We start from the raw sequence: 14,013 nt of genomic DNA on the forward strand, positions 1-14,013 counted from the left end.
AAGGACACCCAGATTCTGTCTATGGGGACCTCCCCTGGACGGACGCACTTCTCTCATAGCATCTGCTCTGGTGCAGCCTGATGGCACTAACGTGGCTTTGAAGTCACGGAGTCCTGGGGGTCCATCATGCTCCACAGCTTAACAGATGCGTGACTCTGACCGAGTTAGTTAATCTCCTCCATCATAAGATGGGAACGATTGAAGGTGTGCCATACAGTTTTCTTGAGCGCGTCAAGTTAGATAACTTGGGCAGCATGTCTAGCATTGTGCTGGGTACATGGTATTAAATATAAAGCTGCCAGCATCGGCACCTCCCGTGTCCAGACACTCCTTTCCTGAGGCCATCCTACAACTTAGGGGTAAAACGCCACCGAGACTTCTCAGTTCACTGCCATCTGCTAGTGAGTCCATGGCGCAGAATGAAGCTCATCAAAGGTCCTTTTATTTTGTTTCTTTCTTCGACTAGTAACTGTACCCAGCCTTTCAGGAACGTGAGAGCCTGCCCTGGGCCAAACGAGGAGGTCAAGTGGACAATCTGAAAAGTTCTTTCCTAATAAACTCTTAGTGGGTGATAATGCCTTACTGCGTCTGCCTTCCCATATAACATATTTGTCATTTTAAAAAGAACGCTCCATGTCCTATCCCAAAGGAGTCATTAACCATGGAATTCTTGTGCCCAAGGAAGGTCGTGTGGGGAATCAGCGGTGAGTAATGAGGGTTTTTTTTCCTTGCCGTTCCCATTCGGTCATAGAGGCGTCTGCCCTGATAGAGGACGTCTGTTATACGAGCCCAGGAAGAGGAAGCGTATCTCATTCTGGTCATGAACACCAAGGACCAGGTAAGCCTGCGAATCACCTTTGCTGTCACCTGAAGAGCAAAGTAGAGACAAGAGATGGAGTGAATGAGAGAGATATTTTCAGGGCATCTTCTGAGCATCTAGAGACAGCGATGTGGGGATCTAGCACTGGTCTATTTTTCTTCTCAGTTTAAGTGAGTTTGAGGGGATTCGTACAAACAGCTAGAAGAATCAGGTACAAATGGATCACTAGCTGAGGAGTGAAGGGTTATAAAAATCTATTACCACTATTGAACAGAGAACTTGAAATTTAGGCTGCATTGATCATAAGCTTATAGCATAAAAAAGTAAAACATAGACCTTATCAGTGTATCTACACAGCACGCAGATCTTTTGATGGTTCCATATCACAGCATAAACTCTCTTTGAATCAGGCTCAGGTCTCAACACTGACCCTAGTCATTCTCCATATGACCGTCCAGTTTCATGCCACTTCCTGAGTTTTCATTTTGTTAATTTGAAATTGAAGACCTTGGATTCCAGCCTTGCAGAGATTTGACTTGGCCACTTGCAACTCCATTGGCCTTGAGCGAGTGGCCAGACTATCTTATCTTCAAAATTCGTTTTTTAATTTTTATTGGAATATAGTTGATTTACGATGTTGCGTCAGTTTCCCGTGTACAGCAAAGATATACATAGATCCACTCTTCTTTAGATTCTTTTCCATATAGGCCATTACAGAGTACTGAGTAGGGTTCCCCGTGCTCTACAGTAGGTCCTTATTAGTTATCTATTGAATATTTTATATGTAGTAGTGTGTATATGTTAATCCCAATCTCCCAGTTTAACCCTCCCCTTTCCCCCCCCACCGGTAACCATAAATTTGTTTTCTACATCTGTGTCTCTATTTCCATTTTGTAGATGAGTTCATTTGTACACTTCTTTCAGATTCCACATATAAGTGATATCATATGATATTTGTCTTTCTCTGTCTGGCTTACTTCACTCAGTATGACAACCTCTAGGTCCGTCCATGTTGCTGCAAACGGCATTATTTCGTTCTTTTTTATGGCTGAGTAAGATTCCATTGTCTACATGTAACAAAATAGTTTGGGGCCTTGAAAGAGCCCTGTGTTACTATTTTTCGTCACTACCTCCCTGGGTCAGGAGCGATGTTCTCTCGGTACAGTGACGACGTCTAATACATCTACAGGTGGAGAGAAAACATGTGTGCCTTCTATTCAAATATCATGGCCACAACACTAAGAATGTATTTAGTTCAAGGAATCTTAAAATTTGTGAAAACGAGCATGTAAGTAATCGGAGCTGTAGAAACAACTGATGTGGTCCTCGGGCTGAGAAGCCACAGGATGTCAAAACCTTAAAAATTCATCCTATTAAGTCAGAATAAATATTATAATTGTAATTACTAAATTATTAATTAAACTAATTAGGTCAATGAAAAATTAATCATATTATATTTGTGGACATCCCATCATCAGGTCTCTGTGTCTAGTTAAATTATGTATTATTACTCTCGTTTTTTTTTTTTTTTTTGGCGGTATGCAGGCCTCTCACTGCTGTGGCCTCTCCTGCTGCGGAGCACAGGGTCCGGACACGCAGGCTCAGCGGCCATGGCGCACGGGCTCAGCCGCTCCGCAGCATGTGGGATCCTCCCGGACCGGGGCACGAACCCCTGTCCCCTGCATCGGCAGGCGGACTCTCAACCACTGCGCCACCAGGGAAGCCCCACTCTCTCTCTTAATTATAAAGACTTTACCTGACAAAAACAAAATATTTTGGGAGATAACAGTAACTACCACATGGTATTGTTATAAGATTTAAATGAGATGGAGAATTAACGTTTCTGGCCCGTAGTCAGTTCTCAATGACTATGAACTACTTTTGATGCTGTGATTGTATATCTTCAGCTTGCAGCACATGGCCTTCATGTGATAGCATCTAGATAGATTTTTTTTAAATTAATAAGTAAATATATCCTTAGCCTTGAAAAATTCTTCAGTTCACATTCTCCTCCACTGCATGGTCAGTTCCTTGTTTTATGGAGCCAGGGCTATAGTGCTCAGGACCATGAGTGGGCCCTGAGGCCAGTAAAACAGGGGTTAAGGTCCGCTATGCTATTTTTTATGTATGGGACTCGGACGGGTCACTGACTCGGGCAGGTCAGTTTCCTTGCCTGTACTTGGTGGCAGTGGGGCTACATGCTCTTAGGGTTGTCAAGAGGATGAAATAAGATGATTTAATAAGTGATTTGCGTGACATAATACCCTCCCCCTCTTCCCCCTTTTTAGTGGCTGGTGTCTAGCATACGTTGGTACAGAATTTCCTGGGTAAGTAGATATTATGGAGATTCTTTTAAATATTGCCTTTTGGTCCGCAAATAGCAAGAAAAAGACAAAATCACTAAGACAAGCTCAGTTTGTGAGCATCTCTGCCTGACGCCTGAGAGCAACTTTATTTTCGCTTATATGGAATGGAAACTAGAATTGCAAATGTGCCACCAGCATCAGTAAAAAGATCAACTACGATTCACGGCTACGGCTCCGGTCTCCATTTTGCTTCTTTCCAGCTACGCAGATCGCACCAAAGCTTGGTCTCTAGCAACTTGCTTCCATTTGTGTGATTCACACTTTTCATAGTTTCACACCTGAAGCGGCATCAGAAGCGGATAAACTCCATCAGCAAGGGGTCTGTGAGGTCTTCATGACCAGCACGCAGAATATTTTCAGCTCAGTCTATACTCAGGAAGGGTAAGGATGATGTCACTTGCTTCTGTTAAGAAACGCAAGGTTCTAGCGTTCTTCAATTTTCATGAACGTCTAACGCAACGTAGTCAAATTAAGGAACGAAGATAATCTGGAGACTTATCAAATCAGAATGTAATACTGGAAAATCAAAGTCAAAGCATTTCAGATTTTTGTAATTTTAGCTATATTTGTGGACGCTTGTAAAGTTGTGACGACAGCAGATTTAACGTAGTGATTAACAGCATGGGTTTTAAAGTGAAATTGCTTAGGTTTCCAATCCTTCTCCACCACTTTCTAGCTGTGTGGTTTATTTATCCTCCCAGGTCTCAGCTTCCTATTCTCTAAAATCAAGGTAAAAATAGTTACTCTTCATGGTCATGTTGGGATATTAGATATACATAAGGTACCTGTTATAGTAGCCGGCACTCAGCGAGGGCTCAATAACTGTTGGCCGTTATTATTTTCAGTTAAGGATCTGATAGCCAATCCTCGATTACTATGGAAACCAGGCTATTACGCATGCGTTCTTGCCGCTGTCACACTCCGTGATGTGAACGTGAGATTATCGGCTCCACAGGTCCAGGTCGGTCTCAGGGTTCCTGGACAACAGACTTTCATGGAATTATCAGCTGTCAGGGGACATTTTAGGGTCTCCATTTGTGAAATCGTCGTCCGTGTCGATCAGGAGATGTCTTCCCCGCCCCTCAAGGTCTCCTATAAGCGTATTTGTCTCCATCCTTGGTGAAAGTAATCAGAGCAAAGAGAAGTGCCGGCAGTTGTTCTGACTTGTCCTTCGTTCCATCACAGACAGCGACACACAGTGGCTGAGAGCATTTTGGAAGGAGCCCCCTGCACTCACCACTGTCCTCTGTCTCACTATCTCTGCGTTGCTTCAAGGTCGTTCCCTCGTCCGCCCGTCTGCATTAACACACGTGGGTGTTCTCTCTAAACTCAACCTCCGGGCTCATTACTGTGCATAACGTTTGATTTCGCTACTCCAATTTGTGGACGTGCCCCAACCGAACAACAACATTTCAAGTGGCCGTTTTGTTTGCTCTGTGCCAGCACCTACCTGCTGCTGTACATGCCAACGTCAGCTACCAGCTGGTAACAAAGGGACTGACTCCCCTTATTTGCATTAAGAAAGAACTCTGTGTTCCCTGTCTCTACCCTGGCCAGGTCCAGCAATATGCCTTTACAGACCAAGGTTAAAGGGTATTTTCCTGTCCTCTGAGCCTATCCCTTGGGCTACTAGGAAGCAGTAGATAACAGGGCTGTGAGTGACCTTGAAAATGACCAGATACTGTGAGATTTTTGCCAATATTTTCTTTCGCTTTGGAGAAAACAGCCCTGCTGTCTATTTGGAAAACACAGGAGGTGAGGTATCGTTTGATCATTGCATAAAAGGCTGTCCGTGCAATGCCCAATTTCTGTTCTCAGAATATCTTTTTAGAGCCAGTTAGGGCTTTGGGGAAAGGATGGCAGAGAGAGGATTTCATGCAGTGCAGCCTTCAGCATCACTCTTTATTTTTGTCGTTCTCGGTGGAAGAGCTTCCAGGTTCAACATCTGCCGTCGGTCTTTTTTGTGAGATGAAATTTCACGTGGAAGAGAAACATTCTTTTTTTTAATCAAAAGTAAGGAGATAAAAGCAACTAAATGCTGTTAGGAGACAAAATGGTTGCTGAAAAATTCAGCTTGCAGGTCTGAAGCTGGGACCTGCCATCTCAGGGGAGGGGATGTAGGAACAGAATGTCTTTGCCGAGTATTTTAATTGAACATTTTTGAAATGAGACTAAATGTCAAAAAAGCAAAAATAAAAGTGAAAGCAGGAACTCCTGAAGTGTCTTGTAACTCCCTGGGAAAGGGTTCCAGTTTTGAGTTTGTTAAAGCAGCTTCCTGGAGTTACCCTTCTCTTCCATCAACGAATGAGAGCCCCCAGGGCCCTGCCGCAAACTTCTTGGTCCCAGCTCTCTCGCGTGGCCGGGTCCCCTTCTGCAATGTTCTCGTGGGTTGTTTTCCATCCCGTGTACACGGGACGGCATCCGTGTCCCCTCCCATCAGCGAAGCCAAGAATTGGGTTCCTGGTCTCCCAGCAACAGCGCCTCTGCTTTCAGGGTAGCCCAAGACACGGCGATGGCTTCCACCTTCTGAATTTCATGAATGGTGAGCACGGAATGCATCTAACCCTATGAAGACGACTCCAGGAGATAGAAGAGCTTCACGGAAGGAGAGGAAAGGTCCCTGCAGGCGTGAGGAGTGGCCACCACCTGTTTCTGGGCAGCAGGATCTACCCAGAAACCACCCAGCCCTGCGGCACTGGGGTCTGAGATTTCCTGGAGCAGGAAAGCTTCTCATAAGGTCTTCGCATGACAAGCAAACGCAGGGAAAGAGAATGGGGGACCGTAACACAGGTGGCTATAATGTTATTAATCTTTAGCCTCAGACACGGATTAAGACCTGCTGCCATCTGATAGGATTCTGAGCATAGCTAATTCTCCTGATTACAGGAGGCAACTTTTACCGAGAATGCATTGCAGGGAAAAGGGAGCCCACGTCCCAGCAGCACATCTCCACCACCGGGCATGCCTCCACCTGCTGTGGGATGGACAGGACTGGAGGGGAGGGCAGGGGAGGGAGTGCCACCCCTCTTCCTGCACAATGCCAGGGGCCTCTCCCCGCACCTTCTCCTGCCCCAGCAAGAGACCAGAGCCCACCTCCCGGGGGCCCTGATTCCTGGAACCCCTTCTTTTCTTAAGCTTTTAAAAAGATGTTTTTAACAAGAGACCTGTACTTTTCCCACCTGTCCTTCCATATCTATTTCAATTTTCCTCTTAATCATCCCTCCGGAACTGGAGACTGTCGGTATCTTCAGGGACTTTTACACACAAAGGCTTTCAGGACCCTCTAGCCACTGGGAGGAAGACAGCCTGCCTTAAGGTGCAGTGTAGCTAAAGGTTTCTCCTTCTTTCCCTTCAGAGACGCCCACATCTTCCTCCCTCAGGGACATGGGCTCCTCTGAGCAGAAAGGAGCGAGGCTTGTATAGATTCCGTCACTTTCCTTTGGCAAGATGTAGTTTTCCAAGAAGGAATTACAGCTGTCTTACTCACGGGTCCCAGTGATGTTCTCTAAAAACAAAAATAAGCTAATGGAAAAACATTCCACCCCAGCAGAGCAGAACCTGCCGGTCAGCCAGCTTCTTAACCCCTCTTCCTGCCTCGCTAGCAGAGCTACGTGAAAGGCGTCGGAAAAGGGATCTCTGCAAGCCAAAGTGTTTCCAAGTTAATGTCAAGAGATTAGGAGATTTTAAGAACTCTGGGAAACCAGAGTCGAGAATCACAGGAAAGAAATACCATCCTCTCTCTGCAGGGGAGGGGAAGAGGGGAAAGGCTAAATACTTAAGGTTGCAAAGTGTGTAGGAACCTGAATATTTTACCTGAAGTATCAACTAGCAAGACTTGGAGAAGGAAGCGTGAAGCTCATTTGTCTAGGAGACCCGGAACAGCACGGGGTGCATCCTCTCCGTGTCCCACCTCTGCTCCTTCCTGTAAGAGCTGCACGGAGGTTCTCTGACCACGGATCCCAGTGAAGACCCCTTATAGATGCAGCCCGAGTGCTGCCCTGTTACCACACCACACGTTCGGTCCACACTTTATTTTTCTCTTTTTTCTTTATTGGAGTATAGTTGTTTTACAATGTTGTGTTAGTTTCTAGTGTACAGCGAAGTGGAGTTCCCTGTGCTCTACAGCAGGTTCTTATTAGTTATCTATTTTATACATATTAGTGTATACATGTCAATCCCAATCTCCCACTTCATCCCACCACCACCACTTTCCCCCCTTGGTGTCCATACGTTTGTTCTCTATATCTGTGTCTCTATTTCTGGGTCATTTGTAGAGACATGGATGGACCTAGAGCTTGTCATACAGAGTGAAGTAAGTCAGAAAGAGAAAAGCAAATATCCTATATTAATGCATACATGTGGAATCCAGAAAAATGGTTCAGATGAACCTGTTCTGTCCACACTTTTATTTGCTTCTATCTTTCAAAGGATCAAAGGCCCCTTCAGTCCTTGCTACGTAGTTTGGAGGGAGGATAGGGTGGATTCTTGCTTTGGCATATGGTCTAGCAACCACCCTTTAAAGAGATGTGGCAGAGGGGATTAAACCCAAAGGCCCAGGTATGACGTGCCTCTTTTAGCTCCGAAACACATAGAAAATTCCAGACTAATTTGTAAAAATGTGTCTTTCGTTGTACATTACTTTTTTTTTAAGTAGACTTTTGTTTTTTAAAACAATTTAAGGTTTACAGACAAATGAGTGGAAAGTACAGAGAGTTCCTCTAACGATTGCATCTCTTGTTTCCTGTATCTGATGCTGTGGCATCAGGGGCCCGGCTGACCCTGGAGAGACCGCTCCCCTCCACCAGCGTTGGTCAGTTCTGGAGAATAAACGACTCCTTCCAGATGCAAACCCCTGGTCCGGGGTCCACACCCCGACCCACCTTCTCCTCCGCCGAGCTCCCCTCTCTGGACAGTTCATCACACCGCGGCAGGTCCTGCACAGCTAGGGACAGTCCCACGACCCAGAGCCTACCGGAACCACTGAGACCAGCTGATTCTAAGCCTGCCTACCCTGCCTCGCTTGTTCCTTCATATGGAAATTGTAATAAACCATTTGCTGGCAGCTCCAGCCTCTCCACAGACTCCACTGGCAATCGTCTCCTGGTCTGTTGGCCTTGCTTTATCTAAATTATTATAAAACCTATATTTTCAAATGTTTCCCCGTCCTCCATTGCATTTTCCCTATTATTAATGTCTTGCATCTATGGATAGTCGTGACTTTTCTTTTTCAGTCTGTTGATGTGATGGATGACACCACTTGATTTCAGGAGGCCGAGCCAGCCTTGTACATCTGGGGTAAATCCCACTTGGTTGTGGTGTGTAATTCTTTCTAATCGTTTGTTTTCCTAGAATTCTATTGAGGATGTTTGTATCCATGCTCATGGAAGATATTAGCCTGTAGTTTCCCTTTCTTGTAATGGCTTTGGTTTTGGTATCAGGATGACGTTCGCCTCCTGGAATGACTTAGGAAGTGCACATTACTTTTAACTACAGCCAAGATTATCCCTCAGTAGGACACGCCATCCACAGGAGACAGACTTTGGGTTGCATTTTTAGGAACAGCAATGTGATTATGCTTCCCTGTCCATCTTTTCTTTTCACCACCTTGACTCCAAATTAGAGGCTGCTGGGGATCCCTCGTGCTCCCCAGGAGTTCAGAGCTGAGGGTAGGCTTGCGATGGGTGTGCTTGCCTTCTAGGTGGACAGCAGGTGGGCTGTCACCTGGGGTAAGGTCAGGCCTCCTTGTCCTGAGCTCCCGGCTCTGAGAACCAGGCCAGGCACCCGGGTGATGCTCTGACTTGACAGGTGGGCTTCTCGTGGTTAAAAGACCACTGGCTCAAGAGGTCAGAGCTGAGAGAAAGAAGTGAGATGAGAAGCAGTGTTGTTTATCCAGCACAGATGTCATGTGCTCTGATACTGTCAGCTCTCCAAAGGCTGCAGAGCCAGGGCCCTGGCATGAAACACCGCTGGCCGTGCCTGGTGTAACCTGGAGCAGACACAGGGCCCTGGACCAGAGCCAGGAGTGTTATGGGGACCAGGGAGGAAGGGTCGGTGAGGAGACCTGGAAGGAAGGGCAGCTGTGTTCTCTAACTCAGTCTAGAACTCTACATCTTTGTTGAGTGGTCTTTGGCTTCCCACATCTACCTTTGAAGTCAGCCAGCTAAAATGTTTCCTAATGGTTCATTTCCAACAAACACACACAAATCAAGAAGGAGGTTTTCTGGTCAGTTATTTGCTCTTCTTACACCTCCCCTCCACCACCCTCACATCACAATGTGCTCCTTTATCCCAAGATGCCGCCCACCTGACCCAGACCCCAAGCTCTAGGTTGCACAGCAAACGTGGGTGCTTTGGGCTCAGGGGTGCAGTGGTGAGTCAGAACCGTGTGCCATGAGCCATGCAGTGTGGGCGTAGACAAATACCGCATTTATTGGAGCAGTTTGCCAACTACTGAGGTTGATCATAAGGACAATGGTGAATAACTGTGCGTGTGCGTGTGTACGTGCGGCTGTGCGGGATGCACCGAGTGCTACTTCAGTTCTATAGTATTTCTTCTAAAGGGGTCTTTAAAGTGCTTTTGGAGTGGCTCGCATTAAAAGGCACTCCTGCCATGGGGCTGTTAAGCCGTCAGATTAAAGCAGCGAGTCACGGAAAGCTGCAGCTCCTCGTGGGCACGGGAGCCCTGGACGGTCCTCTCTCTCCAGCCACGAGGAAGCCCCGGCTAAGCCTGCCCCGGATGAGAGTAGGATCCTGTCGGAAGGTGCGAGTGGCCTTTCCCCTTAGGTCTGAGAGCTCTGGGTCCTTAGATACCCCCCAGTAACCCCACGCTTCTCCTGAGCTCCCTCCAGGAAAAGCTCTTCTCAGGAGAGTTGACCTCATTCAGCGTCAGGTACCCAAGACTGATCTGATGTACGTATACCCCTTCCAAAGGCGTGAGACCTTCATCCCACAGAATGAACCTCTAATGTGAGATCACATCCCCTAGCAAACGGTGAACGTCATTTTAGAGTTTTTTATTATTTCCTCTGGTTATTTTAGACGCATCTGGTAGTCCCTCAAGTCCCCTCGTAGAAGTGACACCTGCTCTCTCCACGCATCCACCAGCTAAGTCCTGATGTTTGGATGCTGGCAACAGAATCCAATGACTCAAGCACGTTATTCTCTGACAGGTTGTAGAATATTGTCCCCTAATGAGTGAATCGAATTCAGTTTGCTTTTCTGAAGTCAGTCGGGAGTACGGAGCCACTCGGAGAGCACACGCATTCAGAAATGGCCGTCTTATTACAGAACATCCTCACAGAGACTGTTGGGGAGATAGAATGCCTAGTTTATCACCTCGTAAGCACATCTCAGCAATGATGTCACATGCTTAAATAGAACTCTTTTTGCTAATAACTGGAAATAACCCTTTACAAAATAGAATGTCAGACCCATTAAGACTGAATGTGGAAAGTGGTGAGAGCACCCTGTAAGATGCCCGATTTGTGGAGGTTATAACAATTGTATTAACCAGCAAAATGAACAATTCAAACGCGTGAGAACATTGTTGTCAACACAGTGTGAAGGATAACATGTGATGTGTTAATCCTGCTGCATTCATGCCATTTGGGAGTGTAGGAGCAATTTACATTTCACGGGAAGGTGAGTCTCAAGATGAAAGGTGATTCTGAAACACCAACTTTGGTTAGCAGCATCCGTTTCCATTAAGAGCAGTGTTTGGGTAAATGTCATCGTGTGTTCCTGTGGACATGGCTGTTAACAAGAAGCTGTAAGGCTGTGTGCCGTTTGCCACGCTTAAATCCAATCCTAGAACACCCAGTCCAGTACTTTTGGTTATATCAGGAGGGTAATAATTCCTCTTTCTCCATGGTGTGTGAGATGAAGAAACAGGAGCCTTCTATCAAGTGCAAAGATGCAACTCGCATTGAAATCTGACACAAGCCTTAATCAAGAGCATAAAAACTTCATAATAATGCACTGAAAGAAATTGATTACTTCCTACAGGTTTATTTTATTACTTTATTTTATTCATTTTATGTCAGGGAGGGAGGAAGGAAGGCAGGTAGGAAGGAAGGGAGGGAGGGAGGGAGGGGGGAATTCTTACTGGTTCCCTAAGCACCCCAAAGGGCGATGGCTGTAGACAAGAGTTGGTGATGGTGTAAGTGCCACTGTGCTAACCCATGTCACGCCCTCTGGGAATATGCCAGCATCGCTATAGCTCTTTCTCTGAACAGGGCACTGCACAGAAAAGCTTAGAAATTCCTTGTAAAACTCATGCTTTCTATTTCCTTTTCTCCTTTCCTAATGGACCACGGGGTAACTATCACTCAACAAACAGCGACGAGGTGTTGAGTAGGCAAGGCAAACGTGGTCTGATACGGACACAGAGTTTTAGAGTTTTCACCTTCGAGGTACCCTGGAGATTCTCTTAAGTGATCTTCTCATCATAATGATCAGGAAATGACCATGTAGGTCTCCTAAGGCCAAGCCCAGAGTCCTTCCCATCACAGACAGAAGTCCAAGGAGAGAATTTAATTTTCTCTGGCTCCTTTGAACGTTTCTCTGCACTTCGTTTTATCCAGGGAGTCAGAAGTATCCCTCCCATCAGGACAGACAATGGACCCATGGGCCTGGGGCCCTGTGGGCAGCTGCAAGGCAGGGCAGGCTCAGGGACTGGGTCAGAACCCAGTTCCTTTCCCTTTTTACTCGTGTGCTTAGTGCAACCGCAGGCTTAACTCCCTGGTCACCCAGGGAGACGTGACCTCACTCCCACCCAAGGACAGTCATCTGGACGCTGGCTTTTCCCATCCCCCGTGATTGTGAGACAGCCTCCCACCTGGGATCTGGGGAATAAGCCTGCCTGTGGTTTCAATGGTCCCAGCTGACTGGAGCCTGTTTCTGTTACTGGGACTATATCAGCTACTCCACATGTATTTTCTCAGGGTCCCCCTGAGGCTGTGTGTCCACAGTGTTGTTTGAGGACCACACGGGGTGCTTTGTGGGGAGAAGCGTGCGTCATCAGTGGCGCCGGATGCTCTACAGCCGCCTTTCGGCCGCATCCTATACTTAGCATTTTCAAGGCTTTGAGAACTCCTGCAGAAAATAACCCAGGTAACCTCAGAGTCCGCCAGCCGTAGATGACAGAGTAAGACCTGTCTTCGTGTCTTGTTAGCAACCTCCCCTGGGACCGCTGACTCTGAGGGAAAGTGTGTACTAAGCCCAAAGGGTTTGCACAGAACATTCTAGGGCCTGCACTCATCACACCCCCAATGGTTAATGCCACACATTTTCCACTAAACCACGGGACAGCTTTATCTCCTCTCCTGAAACGGTGGACAGACAGGCCTGCTGTGTCTTCATCTTTATTTTAAAGTCTGCTGACAAAAGTGTCCCATCCTGGATGTGCTTGTAAGGACACCTCCCGAGGCTGGTGTCCTTACGAGCACCCACCGCAGGGACAGGCCTGGATGGGGGGATGGGGGATTTCACACCGGGGCCTCCCCCTCCCCCCAGCAGGAACACAGGCCTGGCGCTGGGCGTCCCCAGAGCACAGGGCTAAACACCGGCGGCTGTTCCCTGATCACAGACAGAAACCTGATCATAATCACACCTGACCTCAGACGGAACCGGGGCGGGGGCCGCGTTATCAGAGTGTCCCGCCGCCAGAGGAACGGGAAAATGTCTGCTGGGTGTTTTCGGAGCAGTGTTCCGAGCGAGTGGACTTTGGTTACACTCCGTAAAGGAAGAAAGGGAGCTGTGTCTCGGGTCTCTCGTGTTGAAATGTCAGCCCACACCAGTCCTGACTGCAACCTTCTACCGAGCGATCTGGGCTCAGACAGAGAGCATCGTTGTTGCCGCTGGCCTCCCGTGGGGGTCCTGTCCTTCACTGCTGGGGGTGAAAACCGTGCTTATTTTGAGGCAACCTTTTGCATACTAAATATTGTCTGAGGAGGCCCCCGACAGTGGCAGAGAGTTTGCATAAACCCGAGAACTTTCGACAGCGCCTTTGTCTGAGGCACAAGCAGCTTTTGTAACTTCTAGGCGTTCCGTGGCCTGTGCTAGAGCTACCGGCTCAGTCACTTGGAAAGTGTAAATCAGGGACCGTGTTCTTTGAAACCGGATGCGTGCGTATGGACGAGGTTCAGCCCAGGCGCCTTGCTTTCTAAATGAAATGTCACTAGACACTTTAGTTTCACGAATGACGCCATGAAATACAATGTAGAATAATGGAAGGTCACCTCATTCCCTGGGCGGCTCCTGGAGAGAGCTCTTACTTCTGAAACCCAGGCGATGCCTAAACTCTACATCTGATCTGCTTTTTCTTCTCTTTTCCACGTTCGGTCCCCATGTTTGACAAGCCTCGGTTTGGATTGCCATTGAGTCAAGAGGTCATTGGCTTGACAAGCATTAATAAACCACATCTACACTTCATATTTGTGAAGAATTTCGCAGAGTTGGAGCTGGTCTTCACGGAAGAGCTCTCTGAGATCGTGGAGATGGTATTAGTACCCAGTGATCTTAGCACGTGTGCACGTTCACCTGTCCTAAGATTGGATGAGGCATCTTATCTAATTTTCTCCACAGCCCTATGAAATAGACACCATGGGGAAAACGAAGAGAGATTATGTAAGAGACGAGATCAGCACATACCATGAGCTATTTTTGTAACTTTTTATTTTATATTGGAGCATAGTTTTTTTTTTTTAATTGGAGTATAGTTGCTTTACCACGGTGTGTTAGTTTCTGCTGTACAACGAAATGAATCAGCTCTATGTATACCTATATACCCTCCCACTTGGACCCCCCTCCCACCCCCCACCCCCTGCC

Source organism: Phocoena sinus, chromosome 13, assembly GCF_008692025.1.
Source record: "Phocoena sinus isolate mPhoSin1 chromosome 13, mPhoSin1.pri, whole genome shotgun sequence".
NCBI classification, from domain to species: domain Eukaryota; kingdom Metazoa; phylum Chordata; class Mammalia; order Artiodactyla; family Phocoenidae; genus Phocoena; species Phocoena sinus.